The sequence below is a fragment of the Schistocerca nitens genome, chromosome 5 (genome assembly GCF_023898315.1).
Source record: "Schistocerca nitens isolate TAMUIC-IGC-003100 chromosome 5, iqSchNite1.1, whole genome shotgun sequence".
NCBI lineage: Eukaryota > Metazoa > Arthropoda > Insecta > Orthoptera > Acrididae > Schistocerca > Schistocerca nitens.
The window spans coordinates 320,642,297-320,668,302 of record NC_064618.1 but is presented as its reverse complement, the minus strand read 5'-3'; positions in this window follow the sequence as shown (position 1 = coordinate 320,668,302).

Here is a 26,006-nt window from a genome sequence, read left to right as displayed (position 1 = left end):
TTGTACGTTGTCCATTTTCGATGAAGGCCTTGTCAGCTGAAAGCTTATTTTCTAATAGTGTTTTTGTTTAGCCTATCTGTGACTCAGCGTCTCTGCTATATGGTGAGTAGGAACAATCAGTTTCATAATGTTGTTATCCATGTCTCTCACATTTCCACTGCTAAATTTTAAAAAAAGACCAAATTAGATGTTTTAATTGTGTAAACTGAACAATTCCTACACCTATACACAGAGTTGGCTCTTCTGCCACAATTTAAGTCAGTTATTATCCGCAAAGTAGTTATAAAATTTTATTGTAATCAAATAGGAAACTTGCAAGAACATCATTTTTCTACATAGTCTCCTTGCGTTTCAATGCACTTGGTACATCATTGTACAAGCTTCCTGATGCCCTCATAAAAGAAGGTTCTTGGTTGAGCTGCAAGCCAGGAATGCACCGCTTCTTTCACTGCTTCGTCTGAGGCAAATCGATGGCCCCTTAATGCCTGTTTGAGTGGACCAAACAAGTGATAGTCAGAAGTGGCAAGATCAGGACTATATGGAGGATGATCCAGTACTTCAAATTTGAGTTTCTGGAGCGTTTCAGCAGTGTGGGCAGCAATATGAGGATGAGCATTGTCGTGCAACAACCTTTTGACAGCAGTCCTCTATGTTTGTTTCGAATTGCACGCTTTAGCCTAGCAGTGAGCATCTCAGTGTAACGTACACTGTTCGTTGTTGTGCCCCTTTCCCCATAATGTTCCAGTACTGAACCTTGTGCGTCCCAAAAAATCATAAGCATCAATTTTCCTGTGAACGGCTGCGTCTTGAACTTTTACTTGTACAGTGAATTTTGATGTTTCCATTCCATACTCTTCTGTTTACTCTCTGACTCGGAATGATGGATCTATGTTTTGTCACCAGTAATGATCCTGTCTAAGAAGTTGTCCCCTTCGTTACGATAGCAATCCAGATGTTTTTTCAGATTTCCAAGTACATTTGTTTATACCACTGTGTGAGTTGTTTTGAGACCCATCTTGCACAAACTTTATGAAACCCAAGTCTGTTGTGGATGATTTTGTAGGCAGAACTGTGACTAATTTGCAGAGGGTGTGCCACTTTGTCGAAAGTTAATCATTGGTCTAACAAGGGGAGGCCACCAATGGTGAAATTCAGATTCGATTCATACTGCGCATAATAAAAGCTCATGGCAAAGCACCAAGATGCACTTCTCAGCCGTTGTCGAGAAAATCGACAGTTAAAAGAAACCGTTGCGGTGAAATACTCTATACGATTAATAATTTTCTGCAGCGTTGTGGCGCAGCGGTAAGCGCTCGGGTTCGTGATCCGAAGATCCGAAGGTCGCCGGATCGAATCTCACGCCATGCAACCCTTTTATTTAGTATTTGTTTTTTGTAATATATATATATATATATATATATATATATATATATATATATATATATATATATATATATATAATTCCCTGCAATCAGTTGCAACAATTATGCATATAATAAGTTGTTGAAAGTCGTTTGTCGTGGAAAAGCTGGTGACTTCGAACATCATTATGTTTTCCTCAAACAAAGTTGTATTTCACAAATGTTATTAATTGTCTTCATAATGTTAACCACGTATAGTTAACGGAAGATGTAGAAACGGTATTCCGAAACGAATACGTATAGCGTAAGTCAAACGTTCGAATTAGAATAGAGACCCCACGAACACAAATTTGCTGTGGCAGGTATGAAATATAAACTCCGTTACTCGATCGTTACACTTGAAGAACAGACGTTGAATGGGTCGAAACGAGCCGCCGCATAACAGCGTAGTTGCCTGCTAACTTCGAAAGAGGGTAGATGCGGTCCCTAGCGCAACTTATAACATCGTCGAAAATCAGTGCAGACGGGAGAGCTTTGGTACACCCTGTTAAAAAAACGGAAAAATGGAGCCGGTGCAATTGGAGAGTGATCTGCCTTCACCAACATGCATAAGCAATTCATTAATAGCAACGGTCGATTTTCTCGACAACGGCTGAGAAGTGCATCTTGGTGCTTTGTCACATTACACCTCTGGCCATGAGCTTTTATTATGCGCAGTATGAATCGAATATGAATTTCACAATTGGCGGCCTCCCCTTGTAAGAGAATCATTTTACGTGAACACTCAGTGGTTTCTTCATTTGTGACGGTAAACGGTCGTCCGGCTCCTTCATTGTGCATAACACTTGTGCGACCATTTCAGAATTTTTCAATCCATTTGTAGACACTCCATTGTGGCAAAACACTGTTCCCATACTGTACAAAAAGACTTCGATGAATTTCGGCCACTGATATGCCTTCCGACCACAAAAAACAGATCATTGAATGTTGCTCTTCTTTGGTGCAAATACGCAGCAAAGCAGCCATGATTAACAGCACAGCAGCAATAATGAAACCAATGTAGCAGCTTGAAAATTGCAAAGATATAAGAACAAATAAACAAAGCATGTGTCATCAACGTAAAATGACAGTACTACCAAAATAAACAAAAAGATAACTAAACTGTGGATAATAATTGACTTTCCCTTGTAGCAGAGACAGATTCTGCTGGTGGAGGAACAGTGAAATGAAATCTTAAAGACATTAAACTTTCTCTTGTTGCCAGGAAAGAAATTGTATGAGTCTCATACAATGGTCAGTCATCATCTTTGCAAATTATCTAAAAGACATTAAGAGCAGACACCTCCATGTCCACTGCCAGCTTTAGTGAAATTTTTGTGGGGGTAGTGATGTGTGGTGCTGCTAGGCATCCTAAAGAAGAGCACTGCAAGACTAGAAATGTTGGCACATATTTTAATTATTGATTTTACAGTAGTATGTGGCATTGTACTGGGAATCAATTTGCTCTGTATAGCTACTCTCCTTCGAGTAGCATCTCAAGAAATTCATGGTATGTACAGGGTATCACAATATCCATAATTATGTTTTGATGTGACAGTCACAACGTCATATAAAAAGGCTCTATGGCTTGCATAGTGTACTTAACTGTGAAAACAAAATAAATGGAAGAGAGTGATAACTGTCCCTGTTGTTGGAAATTGTGGATTCACTATATGGGACAGGAGACTTTCCCATTAAGATGGTGTGCTTGAACAGTACATTACAGGATTAGTACTCAAAAATTTCGATTTGTTGCAAATAGAACATTTCATCATTTACTCTACTTTGATACAGTGATACAGCACAATACACCAGCTATTTAATACATTAATAATTTTGTATTTTCGAATATTTCACGCAGTAGAGGTTTGAGTCCATAAATCACCACAGTAGCAAAACAAAACAAATAATCAAGACTAGAAGGTATCCATTCACATATGGAGTTTTGCCAAGGGACCAAACATGGCTGAGAGGGAAGAAGCTCCAGGAACAAAACAACAAACAAAAATGGATTATGATAACATTGCATTGATGGCTGTAACACATGAACTTCATGTAATGCTGCAAAACCTTCAACTGGTAGAGTTTCACAGCACAGAGTAAAATTGATTTATGGAACTGTTAGAATTTTTTTAAAGATACAACAAACAACAAGATGCATAAAAAGTTATGCAATAGGTAGAAGATATGTTACAGTTCATTGTCTCTATAAATTGTATGTGGAATATATAGTTGGTCTCCCAGGACTTAGGGTATGTGATAAAAAATGGGAGTATTTGAATTTATTTGTTGTAAAATTATTAACACCCATTTATTTGGTGTTTTCATTTCTGTGAGAGGTCTATGTGGGATCTCAATTGCTCTCATTACGCATCACATTTACTTGCGACAGTAATATTTTCTTACCGCATGACTGATATTCCATAACCAGTGTATAGTATGACAATTACCAAGATTACAGCAGGAGAACATACAAGTGAATGACTGGATGGAGAGTTCATGATTTTTGGAATAAAAACGAAAAGGCACGAGGGAGATATGAACATGGATATCCTGCTTTGCAGTCCAACATCATGACCAGGGAGCCACAACAGCAGTGGTGTTCCAGTACAGTCGATTTTACATATCTTGAACTTCGAACATGTTATGTCCCTATTTTGCTTCTTTTTTTCACAATTCCGTACACCTTATATTTTTCGTGCTTAATCCATGTTCAGTTTTTGATGGGCTATTCACTGGGCCATTAATCTGTCCACTAAATCTGAGGGGATTGCAATGGGGAGCTACCTTTGTCAGTATCCACAGTAACAAAATTCAGTCCATGAGAAGAGGAATGAGTATTAGAACACAGTTGGGAAAAACTGTAGAAACAAATTTTCTTTAGAAATGATTATAAAAACAGTATTCGTTCATCATTACAGTACATCTAAGTAGGCTAAATTTGAGTCATGAAAGTAAATAACAGCTATGGTACCAAAAATACCAGGTAAGTTGTGGAAAAGAAAATTTTAATCAAAATGGGAAGATAGCACTTAGCACACACATGTAGGGCAAACAAATAGATGAATTATCAGTGAAACCATAAAGTAAAAATACAAGGTTAACTGAAAAATGCAGGCTGTGGCTAGTTGACATTAAAAGTGCTATTAATTATTTGTTGAACCAATGAATATTTCACTGTCTAATGTGATACAGAAGGATACAAACTGTGCAAACAGGAGTCCAGAATTCTTCAGTAGGTAATATCAGTAAAAGCAATTATGACCAGGTTGTCAACCATAACACAGACAGCTGAATTAGTCATAACTTTTGGGCACATAGGAGCAACCTGAAGAAAAACTTTGGGTACAAGACTATTTAATGTAAGTAATTAACAACAATATTATGAAAAGGATAGACTGCTGCTCACCAGAAAGATTACACGGTGAGCTGCAGATAGGCACGACGAAAAGACTGCTACGTATAAGATTTTGGCCAAAGTCTTCTTCAGAAAAGAGATAAGCACACACATTCAGACAGGGAAGCAAACCTCGCACACATATGACCGTCACCTCTGGCCACTCCAACCAGATCAGCTGCTGCAGGTGTTCCAATGATAACATTCACGCAGTGATTCTCGAATGGCTTGATTGATGACCACGGAGTGGAATTCTATCACTGAGGAACTGAACAGTTGGTAGAAGGTTGCAACTGTTGATTGTAGAAGCTTTGTACATGGCTGGATTTAGGGGAGGGCTACAGCCGTGGTGCCTTCACAAGAGAGGGCCCCCGCATCCCACAAGTTTTCTAACAATACCAAATAATGTGAAAAACTCTTCTGTGCAACACTGACACCACGATAAGACGATGTGCCTGCAGTCCACTAGCCTCACTGAAGTGGAAATTAGCGGAACTTGCTTGGCAGGTAACTGCATTACAAATGACACACACACATCAGTGACAGTACTGCCAATCGTAATGAAGTCGAAAATTCCAGTACTGCTGTGCCCAGTGATTCCACTCTATTGTCGCCAATCCCACGTAACCTATGCCGTGGCAGTCCAGTCTCCTCTTTCGCACGAGGTCCAGGCTAATAACGGAAACTTTCGTACCCGTGTCCACCAAAAATCTCTGTTTCCTGCCAGCCACTAAGCCCAGTAAGCAACATCTGTCTGTGCACTAATTTGTACCGTGTTACGGTCTGTTGGGGCAGCCTTCCGACGGTTGAAGCAATCCCGTTTCCATTTAACGGCTGCGTCCCTTGCCGGTGCTTTCCATCCTTCCTACCTCTACACTCAAATGCCCGGTGGCCCACAATGTCACATGCATAGCACTCTTGTTACTTACATTGCTTCCTTACATGCCCCTCCCGACCACATCTAAATCACTTGACTTCAGAAGCAAACAAGCGATGGTCCACTCTCTGCTTTGTGGCCATGTCCATTTCCTCTATAAGTGCTGCGACCCTAAGAGCTGATTCTAAGTCATCTGGGTTCTCCATCCGTACCTTCCGTGACGTTTCATCGGGTATAGTACGCAAAAAACCATCCAGCACTCTATTTCCTGCCCTCTGCAACAGTACCCTACTCACTTCTGCATTCTGGGTCTGTACATATGTCTTTCATTTAGCTTATGGATTCAGTCCGTGAATGCTTCCACAGATTCGTTACATTGCATCGATAACGTACTTAATTTCTCCCGAAAAAATCGCGCAGTTCTGCTTTTGGTACCGTTGGCACAACCCCACGGCCCACTCCTGGAGCCGGCCGGAGTGACCGAGCGGTTCTAGGCGCTACAGTCTGGAACCGCGCGACCGCTACGGTCGCAGGTTCGAATCCAGCCACGGACATGGATGTCTGTGATGTCTTTAGGTTAGTTAGGTTTAAGTAGTTCTAAGTTCTAGGGGACTGATGACCTCAGAAGTTAAGTCCCATAGTGCTCAGAGCCATTTGAACCCACTCCTGGAACATAGGTACTTACTCAATGTCTCGTGGTAGGCAACATATGCTTTGGCGCCCCTGCCAAACTCGTATTAACAACATATACGGTCACTTCATCTGACCACCCAAGTGCTCCTGCAGCGTCCCTAACATCCTTAACGAAAACTGTCACGTCCTCCGTTGCCTTGCTCAAGAAGGGATTAATCAGTGGGACCACTGCCGGTTCATATGGCACAGAAGGCACTCTCAATCCAGACTTACTTTCCCGAGATCTATTGCGACTGATCATGCCTCTCCTTACGATCCTCTATCTCGCGTTTAAGTTCGAGATTTTTCTCCTTCATGCTCTCAAACTACTCTATTAACGCTTGCATTTTAAAGCAGCAACTGCATCTGAGGTAGTAGCACGTGTTTTCGCCATTTTGTTCAAAAAATGGTTCAAATGGCTCTGAGCACTATGGGACTTAACATCTGTGGTCATCAGTCCCCTAGAACTTAGAACTACTTAAACCTAACTAACCTAAGGACATCACACACATCCATGCCCGAGGTAGGATTCGAACCTGCGACCGTAGCAGTCGCGCGGTTCCGGACTGAGCGCCTAGAACCGCTAGACCACCGCGGCCGGCCGCCATTTTGTGTTCCCTACTTCCACCTTAATACAATAATTATTTTAAGTGAGACAAAACAATAACTCCCATTCAACTCGTGCCCAAATTACGAAATGGACACCTCACATGGCACTAAATTATCAAATTATCCCCTGCACCATTACCTCTAAACAAAGATAGCTCAACAGGTTCCTGTAGCTAAACATCTATTCTCTAGATCACACCACTAACTGGGACAACAAGGGCAAACATCAAAAATGTCAACAAAACTTAGACTGACAAACTGCCTATTGGCTTCTGTCTCGGGTTCTTCGGCCGACGTTCATCTAATGATTTTTCTGACGTTTCGCCAGCACGAGTGGCTGGCATTGTCAAAGCTTCACCCTCCATTGCCGGTGGTGAACTGGAGCTGAGCTCGCGGCCGCAGACTATATGTACCTGGCGCGCCAACGTCCGAGGGCTTCGCCGCGGTCATTTCCGGTGCGGTTCTCCTCTTGCTACCTGCGACGGTCGTTCGCTGCAGTACGGGAAGCCAGGATCCGTTTACCTTAAGGCTTTCCTCTTTCTTGTTGAAACTGTTCGCGTGTTTTTGGATTTCTACAGCTTCTCTGAACAAGCGCGTGTGATAGTGCTTCTCTGGCTGTAGAGAAGCACTATCACACGCGCTTGTTCAGAGAAGCTGTAGAAATCCAAAAACACGCGAACAGTTTCAACAAGAAAGAGGAAAGCCTTAAGGTAAACGGATCCTGGCTTCCCGTACTGCAGCGAACGACCGTCGCAGGTAGCAAGAGGAGAACCGCACCGGAAATGACCGCGGAGAAGCCCTCGGACGTTGGCGCGCCAGGTACATATAGTCTGCGGCCGCGAGCTCGCCTCCAGTTCACCACCGGCAATGGAGGGTGAAGCTTTGACAATGCCAGCCACTCGTGCTGGCGAAACGTCAGAAAAATCATTAGATGAACGTCGGCCGAAGAACCCGAGACAGAAGCCAATAGGCAATTTGTCAACAAGTAGCCACGAAAGCCTTAGCAATTTTGTAAAACTTAGACTCACTGCTCCATATTGTGCTGGGCTGGTACTTATGTCGAGTACCACTGCCTGATTCACCACTCACCAAAGCCAACTCTCTCACCAAAATGTAGTGCTGGACGTGGACGGAAACTTTCTGATGCAAAGTATTATGTTGGAAAGCGGACACCAAATTGTTACAATCCTCTGAGCTCAGGGGGTTGTAATATGTCAGACCGAGAATTATGGTTTGGTAGAGGAGGGTGACTCACGCTGAAGCGTGCAGAAAAACACAGGCAAGTGTGTCATTGACTTTATTACACCGAAGATAAAAAGCAGGCCTTCTGCTGTACTCGGCGATGGCGCTGCACAGCATGCCAACGCCGGAATCTACTGTGTTGGCACCCAGTCGCCCAGCCTTGCAGACATAGTGCTTCTAGTCACACCATGGTTAAGTGGCTGCCGCGTGCGTTAGCTGTGCACGATACCTCGGAACACAGCTGTCTGCTCCCTCGAGTGTGACTCGTAGAGCGCCGAAGAGAAGCAACCATTCGCCGACATCATAGTGACCATTAACAGTTCCGGCCGTCCGTGCAGGGCACCATGTTCAGATCCCGCACACAGCTCTGCACCCGGAAGGCTACGAGTTCGCGCCCTGACCCCGCCCCTGTGGACAGCAGCTTGCAGTCTGCTGGACGATGCCACCCAGAAATCGGAGGCTAGCAGCCCTCTCGACTCTCACCTCACTGTAACTCCAAGGTGTGATGCGCCCCGCCACAGCAATGATGGATCCTTGCAGCAGAGGTCGGAGGTAGCTTCAGCAGGCTGGTTTGCCGCAAATATCTATCACAGAAAGGTTGCCGTTGTTGGCCTGCAATGTAAACAATCATCATTCTCACTGCTTCTAGATGCAGACAGAATGGCAACACGACTGCTCCCTTTGAGCAGCATTCCGGTTAAATAAACCGAACATGGACATCTGTCCCAAAAACGTGGTAAATAACAATCCGAATAAAAAAAAAATATAAATATGTAAATATATGTATCTGTAATAAAAATGGAAATGTACTGTTATCTGGACAGTTTGGTAATGATCTCATGGTCAAGATAATGTAGCAGATTCTGAATGTTTTATATTGTCTCATGTTTATGTGACAGTGTAAAATTTTAAATTTTGTTATTCAGTCATGGTAATATTAACTTACGTGCAAGTGTACCAGACCTCATTTCTTGAAAAGTTTCATTTGCATATAGATTGTCTGTTAAGTACTGTGGAAAACTACTGACAGCAATCGGAACAGTGAAACGTGTTTCGCAGTAACTAGTTGACGCGTGAAGAACTGTGATTTACATTGTGAAAATGATGGACAGTGATAAAAACTGTGATCACGTAACATTATGAACGCTCTTGGAGCGTCAAAGTTAGCAGCAACGCTATGAACGTTCAGTACTGTTGACTGTATTAATAATTAATTTTAACTGGTGACCTTTAGTAGTTTGATACGAAGCGTCTCCGCGTGCCAAATATAATGTGACAGACTGTACAGTCAGCCGCGCGGCAAACCAATAATGCAACGTTGGCTATGCAGCGCGTCGCGAAAATATTTACATTCCGCTTAAGTAAACGAAGCACACTACGGACACTTGTATGATTAACGGTGCAGTGTTCAAAATGTGCATATTGTGATAAACTTACATGTGAATCACTACATTGTGTTGAACAGTGTCAAAATACAGAACATACTCCAAAAACAGTCTAATTCCATCCGTGTGAATGCAAGTGAAATGGGCACTAATAAACTTTTCCACAGGATGAGAATAGTAATTATCTTGTCACTGATGCTTATATTTTGACATTTCATGTACCCGTCTTAAACTGAGGGACATGGGAAAGGAGAAACAAGACCTGCTGCAGCGCGACTTCTAGCCAGCAGCAGATCCAAACCACGATGCAGCCGACGGCAGCCGACGCCCCACCGACTCGGCCGGGGGCGGTCCAGCAGCAGCCACTACCTGTCTGCGGTCCAACGGCTCGACACGGGGGCGGTCTTACGACGTCAGCAGCAAATTCTTATGACATTCGATAAATGAGTGACTTTGGAAATTATGATATACCACCATGAAAAAACATTCATTATCTCATATGCTTACAACAGTCATAAATATGCATTTTCCAGCATATTTTATGACAATCATGTCAAGCCTGACTGTTACAAGTAGGTGTCTGTATTTTCTTGAAGCCCCTTGGACGGTTTTATTCCCGGTTTTCCGAGTCCAGTGAACTCAAATGGGGGGGGGGGGGATAAGTTAATCCGGGAAGTATCCGCAGCAATTTCCGAGATAATACAGTCACTGAACTCATTTAAAGTACTCGATTCAACTATAATTTTATCATGTCTAAAACAACATTGAAACTAAACATTTGCATCTTGAGAGTAGCAAATCTACGTGGATTGCGTGGACTGATAAAAAAAATATACAATAGATAAACTAATTTTTTTTCTCAGCCCAAGGGACATTGTAACATCCACGAGATAAATTTTAGCTACAGTGCGATGAGAGGAAATTATGCCTGTAACAGTTATAAACATTATCTATTCGACGTATGAAAGGAACAGTGAAAACTTATAAATATTAATTATTTATATAATATTCTATGATGTAATTGGACATATCGATGTGTGTCACACAAAGACAATGATAATTGTTAATTCCTTTTATGATCTGCGTTTGTCTTCCTTTGTTTTTATCTTTTGTTGGATGGCTTTTGTAGGTTGCGGACGCATATCAAACTGAGGTCTGTTAAGAAATTGTAATTATTTGTTAATTATGACTTGAAAATAGAGTTCATTATTATTATAAATATGAGTGCATAATTATTTGTAACTTTAATTCCTCTCTCAGTAAGCATTGTCTGTGTTAATTATTTCTTCCCGCTGCAAGCAGCGCAGCCATTGATGATAGCGATTTGTATCGCGTTTTTGTCTGTGTTTTCCTTAGAAACAAATAAAATGTTTGCTTGATGAAGTCTAAATAGTGCACAATACGAAAGCAGTTTTTATAGAGTTTAATACGCATTTCAAATATTTACTTATTTGCTCTAACAATAGAAAGTCTTTATCAGTTGTCTGCCGCCATCTTAACAATTATCTCTGCGGCAAATTCAAATTACGCAACTCTGCAGACATAAATGCCGAACGTAATACAAATATGTAAAAGTAAATGTGCACCGGTGGTCCCGAACTCATTTTAATGAAAACGATTCGAATCAGATTGGTTCTTTAAAAACAGTGCTCATAGCACGATCCTTATAAGAAACTTTTCTAGCTGATGTATGGAGCCGAAATTAATTACGCACAAGTTGCGAAGAATATTGTTTCGTAATCCATAGTTATATAGAATCTTTTGTATGAACTGTGATTTAGTGACAGTTACACAACTTACAGACAACACTTTAACATGACGTTAACTTCGAGTTCTTTAGCAACTTGACCAAATCTTTAGCCGGGACAAAAATTATTCAGTAATTACTCAATGTAATAAAATAAGATTATCATTTTCATTTACAAATTAGTTAAATACCAAACCACTGAATAACACAGCGAACGCCAGAAGGGGCAAACCTGTTGTTCTCCTTTGATTGACAAGTACTTAACCTATTGTTCTCCTTTGATTGACAGGTCCTTACCCTATTGTTCTGTTAAGTGGTTTCCATGTCACCACACTTAACCTGTTTTTCCCCCACCCCCTCCCACTCCCCACACCCCACTAAGGGGTCACTGGATACAGTCGAGTACAGTGCTATATTATGCCTCCCGATCAGTGCATTTGGGCCAGGTGTCAGCAGCTGTGCTACATTTACAAGTAATTTCAGAACATAGATCGAGAGGTTATGTCATGATCGCATGGAAAGATCTCACATAAAATCGATAGAATTGAGAAAAATGACGAGTCAATAGGCATAAATTGACCAAATATACACCTAAATGCAGGAAAATTGGGGAAGTACTTGCATGTCTTCTGGTTCGCAATGAACTATTAGTACATGGGAATAAGTATGCAGCAACAAGAAGAATCTGAGAAAACGTCGAGATCGAAATGAAGGGAATCAGGGAAGCAGTCAATTTTTTTCCATTGGGGCAGCATTATATTGTATGTCTATTGAGATACCAGTGATACAAGCAAGTTAACTACTGTATTTGATGCTTTTCAGGATTACAGAGAACCATTCACCTCTAAACTTACTTACATCTGCGTTAAGGGATAACAGAGAGTGGACGGGGTGCTCGATTGAGATGGAGCTGTAACGAGGTACAATTTAATGGTTGACTGATGCATTCTAGAGGAGAAGTTGCTGCAGGTCAATTTTTCCAGTGTTCTCTCCGGATGCATCAGTCACATGACAGCCTGCGTTCTAGTCGTATAGAGCCACGTGTTCTGTATGTGGTTTAAATTACTGTCTACTTGCGATCGTTAATGGTAAACCTGTCGGTCATCAAAGGACTTCCATCTCATGTGTGATGAAACTTGACACATTCCTCTAAATGAACTTTGATTTATGCGATGTACTCTATCCCCCCTGTCGCATCTTGGGTGTAAAATCGAGACTTCAGTGTCATAACTAAGTTAGCGATAGGTTCTTTTGAGGTGCTGTGATCCCTGTGCACACATTTGCCCGACAGATGTGCTGTTTACAGAGTTAGTGACAGAATGACTTGTAATTTTCACTGGTCAGACGCTGCTGCTATGCGTTTATCTGTTTCCTTGTAGGACGTCTCCGCCACTACTAACGATCATTTTATATTGGCCTGATGCAGTCATTGTATAATTTCTGAATCGTGATCAGATGTGAACAGTGGACACTATACGTCTCTGGAAAGCTGTATTGTGTTTGTATCATGCAGAGCAAGTGTTTTACAGAGGTAGTTTTTTTCGTTTTATGGTTCGATAACATAGTTTATCAAGGGAGAAACTGGGAAGAAGGATGTATGTCATGCGCTTGGAATATATTTCTCACAATGAAATATTAACAACGCCACATTCCATATGACTGATAGGTCGAAAACGCAGGTGATCTAACATTATAGCCCTTTTTAAGAGCACAACGTGGTAGCCTTAGGAGTGCATGTGTTTATGTTGTCTCGTGCCAATAACTTCCAGGTACCGATCCTAGACTCTAGAACAATACTCAAGACTTGATAGCTTGGTTGATTTACATAAAAATGCGTCGAACTACATTCATATGGATCTCCATCACGCATAAAAATCATTTGTTTCTTGTTCTTCTTAACTGTCTGCTATTACATCACGGCACTTTAAAATCTGTTACTATTCAACGATAAGGAGTGTTAAGCTCCTCGACATGGGCGCATCTCGAGATGGGTGAGGACTGGGATGGACGTACTGCACAGTCATCTATCCATGTTTGCAATGATACTCGCAGAGTGGAGAAGGGGTGGTTTAGCTATGATACTGAAATTGGGGAAACATGCTCTCACAACATTGGCCTCTGTTGAAGTTACTGTAAAATTTCTAAAACTGTTCGTGCTATCAACTGTGATGCTTATTATTAGAGTACATCGATGGTGTCTTTTCCATCCCATCTGTGCTTTGGCACGTTGTTGGTTATCACATAATGATTGACTGATATCGCTTGTTTGAGTTGAGGAAAGAATTTTGCTGGAATGACAGCACCTTTTGGTGTGGATAGCACTGAAACACTGATCACGTACACGAGTGTAATAAGAGAAATCAGTCGAAAGGGAATGCAAAGCCATCAGCTATTCCGTCAGTGTGAGAGACGAGTCTAAATGTAGAGCTCGTGAATCACCTTCGGACTGTTGTTTGGAAACCTATACCGACACTGTAAAACTCTTCCGGTTTCCTTATGTTGTAACTACCTTTTATTTAATGTCAGACAATGTGTGGCATGTTATGCTATCCGCCATAAGAACATGCTTTACACCACGCAACGTCTAGTTTCCTGCAAAATGGTGCGTATCAGAACTTCTTAAAGTCAGTTTAGAACCAGGCACAGGCCTCAAAGTCGTGGCAGGAAAAGGAAATGTTTGGCACTGTAAAAGAATGTTAGAAAACAGTATTTCAAACAACTAAACAGGACCAGAGGGAGCATCTCATGCGGTTTAGTATAGTCTGTGGGATACAATCATTCGCCTAGAGTATAGTTGATCAAACTTTAAAGAGTCTTTCGGTATTTGATGATATGTATTGCACTTTGTGAGGTTTAGTTGGCGGTGCAATATGGTGATCAGTGTAAAATAGTTTATTGCCGCTGAATGTCACATCTGCAGAAAGAAAGAAAAGGCTGATGGTGCTTCCCTAGGGTTGAGCAGCATCGTGACATATAGCTTATGTGATTGTAGGCATACGATAATTTTTTTGGGTGCTGTACAGATATAAAAGATGTTGTGCAAAATGTGTATATGTTGCATTGTAAAGTTACTATGCTTTATGTTGTGGCATGATTAGAGAGGATGACTGTGTGGTCTATCGTGAGGGATATATAGATACAGCACATCAATAACCGTGAGAGATTTTCTACATGGGAAATTGTTTGCACTATAGATACTGAGATTCGCACCAGAAGCACAACCATCAAGAGCAGGAATTACATGTACATCGATCGGTGTCAGACTGTTGTCGCAATCGTAATAATATTTAATTGTAGTTAGACTGGTAAATATGTTACTGGCTTCTAATATTCTCGTGAGTCTCGTATGTATTTGATGATGTGTAGACAACTTTACGGGTTTAACTGTGAGTGCAATTCAGCGATCTCTGCAAAATAATTTTACTGCTGAAACTCCCATCTGCAGAAAGAAAGAGAAGGTGGATGGTGCTTTGATACCGGTGGCTAAATTCGATAAGAGCCAATCATAATGCTCGATTTATTCACATACTAAGTGCTGGGATATAGGAGCCTCTATATAGCAGAGGGACCGTTTGTGTGTGTTGAAAGCAGGAAAGGTAACATGTGATGGAGTGGGTACCACGTTATGTCCACAAGGAAGACTGCATTCGATGCTATTCTGCGTTATTTTCGTAAACAGGTTGTGTTAGGACAAGAATTTTCGTGCATACAAGCTGAGACATCAAGAAAGTGAGCGTTAACTATTTCAGGGAACTATACAATTTCCGCGAGGTTGAGCCAGTTCTTATTTTTTACATAGTCATGTGACATGAGTATAAGATTGAGAACATTGTTAGATGCGTTTGCGAAGGTTTGTAGCTACTCTGTCATCAACGGTAAAGACACATGCTGCCCGGAGGTGTCTCGCATATGGGGCCTCCATAAGCGCGCATTGGAGTTCTGTGATGTCAGTATAACAGTGACTGTATACTCAAAAATAGAGGCAACTTTCGCCTGCATCCGGCGGTGGCTCGCAACTGTGACGTTGCATGCGTCTGGTCACGTCAGCACCGGTGCCTAGGTGAACATGTATTTCGCAAGGAATCCCTCAGGTGTCAAGTATGAAACGGGCGGCACCGCCTCATTTGTGCGGGACCCTAACGGGTGTCTGTCTGTGGTCTGACAGCTGACGACCGCGTCACTTAGCTGGGGCTTCCATTAACCTCCTTTGTGGTATAATGGACAGGGGGTGGCAGAGGGTGCTTGTGCGCGTTGATTGCGTGTGTTGCATTATTTTGTGAGCATATCTTTAGGCTGTGCTATGCGTTATTTGGACAGTTTACGATTTCGTGTCTGCACACCACTGTGCTGCATTATTTAGGAGGAGTTTGCCGGTCTGTACTGAAAATATTTCGGTGTAGTAGTTTGCATGTGTGTGGGCTACAATTAGCAAGTGTGCCTGTTGCGTTATTTACGAGCAGTTCGCATGCCTGGAGACTGTGCATTGTGACCCCAAGCACATCAGGGTGAGTGTTTTGTGTCAGTGTGATCAATATACTACATCTCTAAATAAATTGTCCCAAAATAAATAAAGCTCACTCCCTCCTCTCTCCAATAGCGCAGCGCAGGCTGAGTTATTTTCCAACCAATCCCTAGGAATAGTTTTCAGTTGGGCGACTTAGGTTAGTGGAGCTGAACTTTGTTTCCCGCAACTTTCTTAGGTTGGTAAAGAAACCCCAGGTGACCTTTCTTCATCACAAAAATTCAAACTTGGCGCCAGTTCCTAGGAAGAGGTGGCGGTCTGGTGACTTAGGTTATTAGTGATAACCATAGTGTGATGCATTATCGTGTTGAAATTTGAACTTCCTGCCATTTTTGGGTGGGGGGCAGGGGGGGGGAGGGGAGGAGCGTTATGTTAGTGGATTAGCCCAACTAACATATATTCTACTAAAATTCAAACTTCCAGCCAGGAAGGTGTGGCACTTGCGTCATCAACTGACGTCACTGCCGTCATCTTGGATGACGTCATGTGCGGAGCACATTAGTGTACGTTACTAGGCGTTGGTACACGTTAGTGCATGTTAGTATACGTTAGTGCACGTTAGTGCACGTTAGTACACGTTAGTGCACATTAGTGTACATTAGCCTGACAACGTGGGTTGGTAAGGGGACGTGGCCATCGGTTGAGGATCGTGGTTGAGACTATTTCCTTCCAAGTCCAGGTGAGTGTGGCACTCGCGAAAATCTGACAAAATTTGTATTTCCCGCCTGGGAGGCGTGGCAGAGGGGTGTGGCACTTTCCCACCAGAGAGGTTAACTATTTAATTAAATAGTCAATCAAATTAGTAAGAGTGAGAGGGGGCCTATTCCAATAACTGAGACCCGAAAGTGTACCTGTAGCAGCGAGTGGGAGGGGGTTGGGGGAGGGGGTCGTGGGAACAATAAGTTATGTGCCTGTCAGTCAAAAGGAAATGGGGATAACATGGAAAATCACTTAAGAGAACAATAGGTTAAGTACCTGTCAGTCAAAAGAGAACTATAGGTTTACCTCCTGAGTGCATACCTGCCCCTGATGTAGGCAACCTGCACTAACAAAATGGCCCATCACACCCTTTCTGAGGGGTGAGGGGAGTGGGAGGGGGTGGGGGAACAGTAGGTTAAGTGCGGTGAGATGGAAAACCACTTAACAGAACAATAGTCTAAGGACCTGTCAATCAAAGGAGAACAATAGGTTAAGTACCTGTCAATCAAAGGAGAACAATATGTTTGCTGCCGACCAGGTTGGCCGATCGGTTCTAGGCCCTACAGCCCGGAACTGCGCCACCGCTACGGTCTCAGGTTCGAATCCTGCCTCGGCCATGGATGTGTGCGATGTCCTTAGGTTAGTTAGGTTTAAGTAGTTCTAAGTCTAGTGGACTGATGACCTCAGATGTTACGTCCCATAGTGCTTGGAGCCATTTCAACCAGTTGAACTATAACTGTCACAAGCGCGTCGAGTTTCTGAAAATGCTTCTGGACTTTTGTGTCAGGAATTTTGGGTGTTTTCCGAAAATGTGGATCTACAACCTGACCTTTTTATGAACTTGGCCATGACGCGAGTTTACCACAAAACAATACTCCGTTGCCTCGAACAGGGGTATTGTACCAAGCTGAAGGGTTTCAGGTATGAGATAAAGGGTTTCAGATATGCGATACACTTGAGAATTACTTCTGTGACACTGCAAACCAATGATTACAACCGGGAAAGGAACTAAAGCTCAAATAAAGGAATTAACTTATTGTTACTGCTGATAGTCGCTATTGTTGTATTTGTTTAGCTTTTGAAAGAACGGAGGTATTGTTCTAGCTTCTGTGCTGTAAAATTACGAGCTCACAGCAGGAAAAAATTAAATAAACGTGTCTTTGCCAAAAAAGTTACCACCTTTTCTCATTGCTTCTCCTATCTTCTTCCACTCCTTACCCTTTGCCACCACATTTGTGAACTCTGTATGCTTATGATCGTACAAAATAAAGTATCTGCTCACATTATCCACTAACTGGTCGTCGTCCTCAGCGTGAAAACGTTTCTTCGACATTGTGCGTCGTTGCTTACTACAGTTGTCACAGACCCAGCAGTCGCGACCCAGCTGCCGGACTGCTTCTGCAACGGCCGAGACGCGGCAGTCGCAATGACGTCACGACCATTGACTGCGGAGCATTTACAGCGGTATATGATCCATTGCTTTACCTGCTGCCCATAGTCACTGCCGGCCGCTGCGGTAAAATAGTAGCTTTAGCTAGAAAACAATAAATTGCGCAGTAGCATTCTAGTAGGCATAGTGAATGCAGTATAGATTGCAAGAACGAAAAAAAACACAGGATCTATATAGCACCATCCCCATCACGCCGTGTAAGCTCTAACAAGGCGACCAATGAAAAGTCCCAAATGCCAGCACAAACGAAAAGCGCTATATTACACCCGCGTGCAAGTTTATATTCGTTTTCTTACTAATGATCCTTTTAGGGCATCGAAGATTTATTACGAACACGTCATCCTCGGTAGGATTTCTTGTACTTACAATCAGTTAATGGCGCATCGGCGGTAAAAGCCTTCAGGAGATCATAAAATAAATAATACTACCATGTTGAAGTGGCCGTGTGGTTAAAGCGCCGGAACAGTAGCTCAGTGCGTCCGGTCAGAGCTGGCTGTCCTCTGTAATATATATACAGAGATAAATTGAGTGAAGTATCCAACGATGGACTTGACGGATGTCATGTGACATCCACCCAGACCAGATGCCCAGAACAATGACGAATAAAATGAAAATGAGATAAAAAGTCGTTGCATAACGGAGTTGAAGGACTGTTTTGCGATTTTCCACAGGTATGGTTCGTCTAGGACCTAAGAGTACAGCTCAAATTGCTACCAGTGAAACGAGCATCATTGGCATTTAGAGACGAAAGTGCCCAAAAGCAGACCCCCATGTTCTTCTTGATTTAAAAAAAAAAAAAAATAGTAGAAGTTATGTATTAAAAGCGTGCAATATTTACTTGATAATATTATGCGCCATATACATTTTGCTCTTAGAGAATATAACGAGAAGACACTACAAAAATAAAATTATTTTCACACGTTTTGCACTTTGAGTGTGTAAAAATAATCAGAATAACACTAAAATCAATCAGAAAAATATATTAAATCAGTATATTGTAATTTGAAAGTAGGTATAATTATCATCTTTCAGAAGGTTTTATAGTTTCTCCACTTTTTCTCTGCTGAACACAGGGCTCTGCTGTAGGATGTTATAGTAGGGTTTGTTCCTGACAGTTTGGTTTCGTGCCGTTTAGTACAAAGACTTAGCCACATCTTCCTAGCAATTCCGTCTCTGAATGCGTGTTCAGTGTTATTTCCCGCTGCCAATTACACAGCGGTTCTTCACAAGTCATTGCTCGTAAGCATGAAGAAAGAAGCTTCCATAGCAAGACAAAATTATACGAGCACTTCTCCAAGATCTTTACCTAACATTGTAGTTCTGCCTCCTTTTGTTTTTACTGTTTCCTCAGGAGTACCGTACGGTTCTTCTTGTTGGACACCCTATTAACAGTTCTTTTTGGAACATTAAACTATTTACTGGCCTTCTTCCATCGCACTTTTTTCCTGAATTGCATCAATATCTTTAGTCATTTTAAAGAGGCTCCACTTTCTTTGATCAATCTTCCCTACTATCCTCTTGGAATCAGCAAGAGTATTCCAGGAGAATAACAGTGTGTACTAATACAGGCAGACATTAAACATGAAAAAGTAAAGGGTCTAGTACTCTAGTTTACGCAAATTCATGCGACTAAAGCACACATTTTGTTAACGGAATAAATTTTTAATCAAACATCTAAATGAAACAGTTAAATCATAAACGTTAACTTAAATTCAGGAAATGCCAAGCCAAGAGACCATGGGGTTCGCTTAAGGGAGGTGGGTGAACAGAGTGGGGGAATATCTAGTTTAGGGCACTTTGCTCACTTGGCACAAATATTTGCTGTTTATTTCCAAATAAATTGCGATTTCCGAGGTTGCAGTTAGGCAGGAACCCAAGAGTACACTTTAAATTGCTACGAATGAATTGAGCAGCAATGACATTTACACTACTGGCAATTAAAATTGCTACACCTAGAAGAAATGCAGATGATAAACGGGTATTCATTGGACAAATATATTATACTAGAACTGACATGTGATTACATTTTCATGCAATTTGGGTGCATAGATTCTGAGAAATCAGTACCCAGAACCACCACCTCTGGCCGTAATAACGGCCTTGATACGCCTGGGCATTGCGTCAAACAGAGCTTAGATGGCGTATACAGGTACAGCTGCCCATGCAGCTTCAACACGATACTACAGTTCATCAAAAGTAGTGACTGGCGTATTGTGACAAGCCAGTTGCTCGGCCACTATTGACCAGACGTTTTCAATTGGTGAGAAATCTGGAGAATGTGCTGGCCAGGCAGCAGTCGAACATTTTCTGTATCCAGAAAGGCCCATACAGGACCTACAACATGCGGTCGTGCATTATCGTGCTGAAATGTAGGGTTTCGCAGGAATCGAATGAAGGGTATAACCGCGGGTCGTAACACATCTGAAGTGTAACGTCCACTGTTCAAAGTGCCGTCAGTGCGAACAAGAGGTGAACGAGACGTGTAACCAATGGCACCCCATACCATCACGCCAGGTGATATGCCAGTATGGCGATGACGAATACACGCTTCCAATGTGCGTTAACCGCGATGTCGCCAAACACGGATGCGACCATCGTGATGTTGTAAACAGAACCCGGATTCATCCGAAAAAATGACGTTTTGCCATTCGTGCACCCAGGTTCGTCGTTGAGTACACTATCGCAAGCGCTCCTGTCTGTGATGCAGCGTCAAGGGTAACCGGTCTCGGAGCCGATAGTCCATGCTGCTGCAAATGTTGTCGAACTGTTCGTGCAGATGGTTATTGTCTTGCAAACGTCCCCATCTGTTGACTCAGGGATCGAGACGTGGCTGCACGATCCGTTACAGCCATGCGGATAAGATGCCTGTCATCTCGACTGCTAGTGATATGAGGCCGTTGGGATCCAGCACGGCGTTCCGTATTACCCTCCTGAACCCACTGATTCCATATTGTGCGAACAGTCATTGGACCTCGACCAACGCGAGCAGTAATGTCGCGATACGATAAACTACAATCGCGATAGGCTACAATCCGACCTTTATCAAAGTCGGAAACGTGATGGTATGCATTTCTCCCCCTTACACGAGGCATCACAACAATGTTTCACCAGGCAACACCGGTGAACTGCTGTTTGTGTTTGAAAAATCGGTTGGAAACTTTCGTCATGTCAGCACGTTGTAGGTGTCGCCACCGGTGCCAAACCTTGTATGAATGCTCTGAAAAGCTAATCATTTGCATATCACTGTATCTTCTTCCTGTCGGTTAAATTTCGCGTCTGTAGCACGTCATCTTCGTGGCGTAGCAATTTTAATGGCCAGTTGTGTAGAAATGAGCATTTGGCGTCATTGGCCGGGAGGTTCCTTGTGGGGTAAGTCCGGCCGCCTTGGTTCAGGTCTTATTACATTCGATGCCACATTGGGCGACCTGTGTGCCGGGTGGGGATGAAATGATGAAGAAGACAGCACAACACCCAGTCGCTGAGCAGAGAAAAACCCCGACCCAGCCGGAAATCGAATCCGGGCCCGTAGGACGGGAATCCGTCACGCTGACCACTCAGCTATCGGGGCGGACCTCTCCCCAAATGAGAATGCTGGAGCATTATGGACAAGGCCCTCCAACCAGCTCGTGATTCTGACCATCTAACACTCCAATTTGACAGAATCTGTCACAATATTCCTCACGAAGACATCCAACAACTCTATCAATCAATGCCAAGACGAATAACTGCTTGCAAAAGGGCCAGAGGTGGACCAACACGTTATTGACTTACTCAGTTTGTAAAGCTCGTTCTCTTCAATAAATCGTCCAATTATTTTTTTTAAATTGCACTCATTTGTTTGCCAATACATGCACATTACATGTACCGATTTCCGTTCCATTCGGATTACTCCTTCGTGGTGTGTTTTTTTAAAGAGTGATGTGTGTGGAAGCTGCCACCATGCAAATGGACGAGATCCCCCCATCCTGGTCGTACATTTGTCTACAGTATTGTTCGTTTGGTACTTTTTTGCTACTTCAACTTATATGTGTGTGTGTGTGTGTATGCTCCATATCTCCTCAGTAATAGAGTATTGGCAGCATCAGTGCAATTTTGATATCAAATTGATATGCAAATTAATTAGATTGATCAATTTGTACACACCCCCGACCACGTCCACCCCCACCTCCAACCACGCCTAACCTCACGCACAGATGACGTCATATATTTTTCACACGAGGCCAACGAGAAAGACAGGCCGCGCCGCGTACGTCACACAGAGGATGTCACGTGACCTGCAGCGTCCTAACATCTTGTCACTTCAGAACAGATAGCACCTCTTTCTAAAATGCGTCCACGAAAGTTTTATGTGAATTAAAGTTGTGCTGGGTACACATATACTAGATTTCTGAATACTGGTAAACTTCGATGCGAGATATACTTAGAAACCTAGCAGTCAAGAACACAGATGTAGGCATACGTATTTAATAGCTGAAAAACAGCAGGTCTGGCATGACAAATAAAACATATGCATCCCAATTAAGAGTTTATTCAATTTGTTTGCTTACTAACCAAGCACAGTTTACGTCTAGATGTATGTGGTTTTAGACATTTTTGTCTCCAGTAACCGGTAAAGTAATTACACTTCACAATAATTGCATGAACGAAAGCAAAGAATGTGTACAGATTTTTTTCTAAAATGCAGTTACAGACAACTAATTTTCGACAGGCTCTCGCATAGAATTCCATTCATAACATTATTTGTAAGTGTATGAACATTTCTAACAGATAGCGAAATATTCAAATCACAGTGATCGAAACAAGTTAAAAGATAGACGTGTCGTCCGTTCTAGATTACATTCACGCAAGGCGCAGAGAAATATAGGTAGACCGCCTTTGCTTTCAGTGGGTGTTTTTTTCCTCACACGAAGGAAAATGTGAGCAGCCGATATTTTTCCTCTTATATTTCGCCGATTTTTCTCCAAGGTGTTTCATTTTTAATGAGTGAAAATTTAATTACAAAAGATGCTCATCTCTACAGAATGATTTCGACGAAGTTGTGCATTATGCCACAATTTTGACAACACTTGTAGGGCGATCACCTGAACGTAATAGATGTACCTTATTTCCTGTTTTGCACAAATGCCACATTGTTTCTAAGAGGCATAATAAAATTGCTTCAATTAAATACTTTAAGACAGGAATTAGTACGTTCTTGGATATGAACAAACCTAATGTATCGAATTGTCAGAAGCAAATTCTCACCTGTATTTTTCTTGCATATTTTATTCATTGCAATTAGAAAAAGGCACCTGATAATGAGGAAGATGTTTCCTCGAAACAGGTTGTGCAAAATAAAGTAACTTGTAACATATTTATGCAGTTTTTTGGCGGTCAGTTCTACCAAAAACAAAAATCTCACCTGTAGTTTGACAAGAACTTGTCACCTACCTGTCTCTTGAGGAAGTCAGTGTTGATGCAGATATTATGTTTATGGAATAAGGGCTATTAGTTTTTTGGAAGAACTGCTACATCATTTCAGTATTCTCCACAATGGAAAAATTTCTACTTGGAATACTGACTGTGTAGTAATTTTTAATAGACATTCACAAGGCTATGAAGTCAAATAAGTACATTCTGTCAATATATATATATATATATATATATATATATATATATATATATATATATATATATATATTGGTTTGTGTCTGAAGATGACACTACAAACTGCATAATCTAAGTTCTGTATTTTTTTCCATTTTATGCTCACTGTATATTCTAAGTAGTTCCAATATAAAATTGAACATTTACCATCTTGGATTACCAGTATACTTCTCTACTGGCCCCCTGAAGGAACTGATGGAGAAAGAACCGAATAAAAGGAAATGAATTTCCAAATCGAAAGGACAATTTCAATTTATAAGGGGTCCTGTATCCAGGACAGTAGTATCTAAAACTTTTTTGAATGTACCCACATGTGTTTGTTGGCTTACATCTGCAACACCTGAGATAAACTATCATCAGTCTACTACATGTAGTTTCCACAAATCAGCAACAAGCACTACTTGATAAACATTAAAATTTCTTTAGCTTTATGCTTTCTGTACAACACGAATTTATACCAAGGTCTCTCTGTCCTAATAACCCCCCCCCCCCAAAACACACACAGAACCAAGTATCAAGACAATAATGAACAGGAACAAACATTTCACATACATAGTTTATTTTAACAAATTTGTAATGCATTTAAAAACACACATTTTCATTACTCATAACAGTTGATATTAATTGAGGTAAGATAATAGGATGGTAGGTTAGTTCATAAACATTAGGCAGGTAAATTTGTGGCATCTTTTAAACTCACTACAGGAGTGTGATAATTTGTAAATATAATTTTACATCTTACTGTGAGCTTTCAAGTTTCCAATAAAAGTGACTCTATATGCCCCTTTGAAGGTTTTAATGAAACAAGATGTTCCAACCTATTGGTGCTATACATTTCACGGCAATACGATACTGCCTTAGGTCAATTTATTATTCATTTAATGATGCTATTCTCAAAAATTTAGAGGCAGTTTACACCTCTAATAAATTCTTGACAGGCATTGTAGAAAATATGACAGAATTAGCCAAATAATCACAAAATCTGTTGCTGCCATGGATGTGACACCAAGAAAAACAAAAACATATGCTTCAATCAGACTAAATGCCTGACTATATAAAAGAAATTAGACACAAAGTTATCTGAAAATGCTTTACAACCATATTTGCAGTATCACTACTTTATCAAACAATATTTGCAGTAGAATTTGCTTTCTCATGCTGTATATATATGGACAAGCAATCTGAGGTATAGATGCCAAGTGTGGAGACACTGAAGCATTTGTACCAAGATTTATTTTCTGCTCCACTCTATGTATGCTACCTTATAGTGACACATCTGTGTTCAATGTAATTTTAATGTGAACAAACCAGCCACAGAAACAACATATGTATAAGCATTATGTATTTGTAGATTATCTGTGTAATGTTTGCAGTCTGAACAAAAATAAAGAAATGAAAGCTCAAGCAATCAAGTGGGCTACTAGTGTGCCCTGTTGCACTTTTCATTATCAGTAAAGCATGAATAGACACAAGAAATCTAACAGGAGGGATTGAATCTGTTACATTCTATTTCCTACTATGTGAAATGAACTGAATGGGAGGGTGGAGATGCAAGTATGACAAAAGAAAAAAAATAAACATACTTCACAGAGGAAATAAACAAATTCCTGACAATCCATGGTGTTTCCATGGCATTATCTGTAAGTTACTGAAAACATCATCCTCATCAACATCAGAAGCTGCAGCAACACTATCAGCAGCAGTAACAACATCAACAGCACTTTTGAAGGATGAGAAGTCAACAGAAGCAACATTCTGTAGTACTGTGTGGAAACAGAAAATCATGCCTGCTCTTCATCCAAAGGATTTTTAGTCAAGGACAAAAAGAGAGAGAAACCTTCAAGGTAAGGTTTCTTAATCCTCCACCAAAATAGTCTGTCCATGAGAAATAAAGTCCAGCAACTACAGACTATAGACAACTCACTCGTTTGCATCACAGAAGATTGATGTAGCACACCTTAAATAAGTCTTAATGGTTTAAACTCTTATAATCTAGCATTTCAGTATAGCAGAACCTTTATGCGGGATGGTGGGTCATGCATATATGTTAAGGAAGGCATTATGTATGAAGTCCAAAATGATATTATTTCATTAAGTGGAGAAAAACATATAGAAATATCAGCCACAAACATATGGGACACAAATATGTTCCAAAGCCTAAACATATTATATATACATCGTTCTACTAGCAGTGATATGGAAATTTTCATCACAAAACTGAACCTTCTAGGAGGTAAATGGGCAGAATATAGAAACACTTTCAACTAAAACAAAGGGTTATACATATTATATTAAACAGTAACTAGAGAGCTCACTGGAGAGTGCTGTTTAAAAACTTGGGTATCCTGACAGTTCCATGT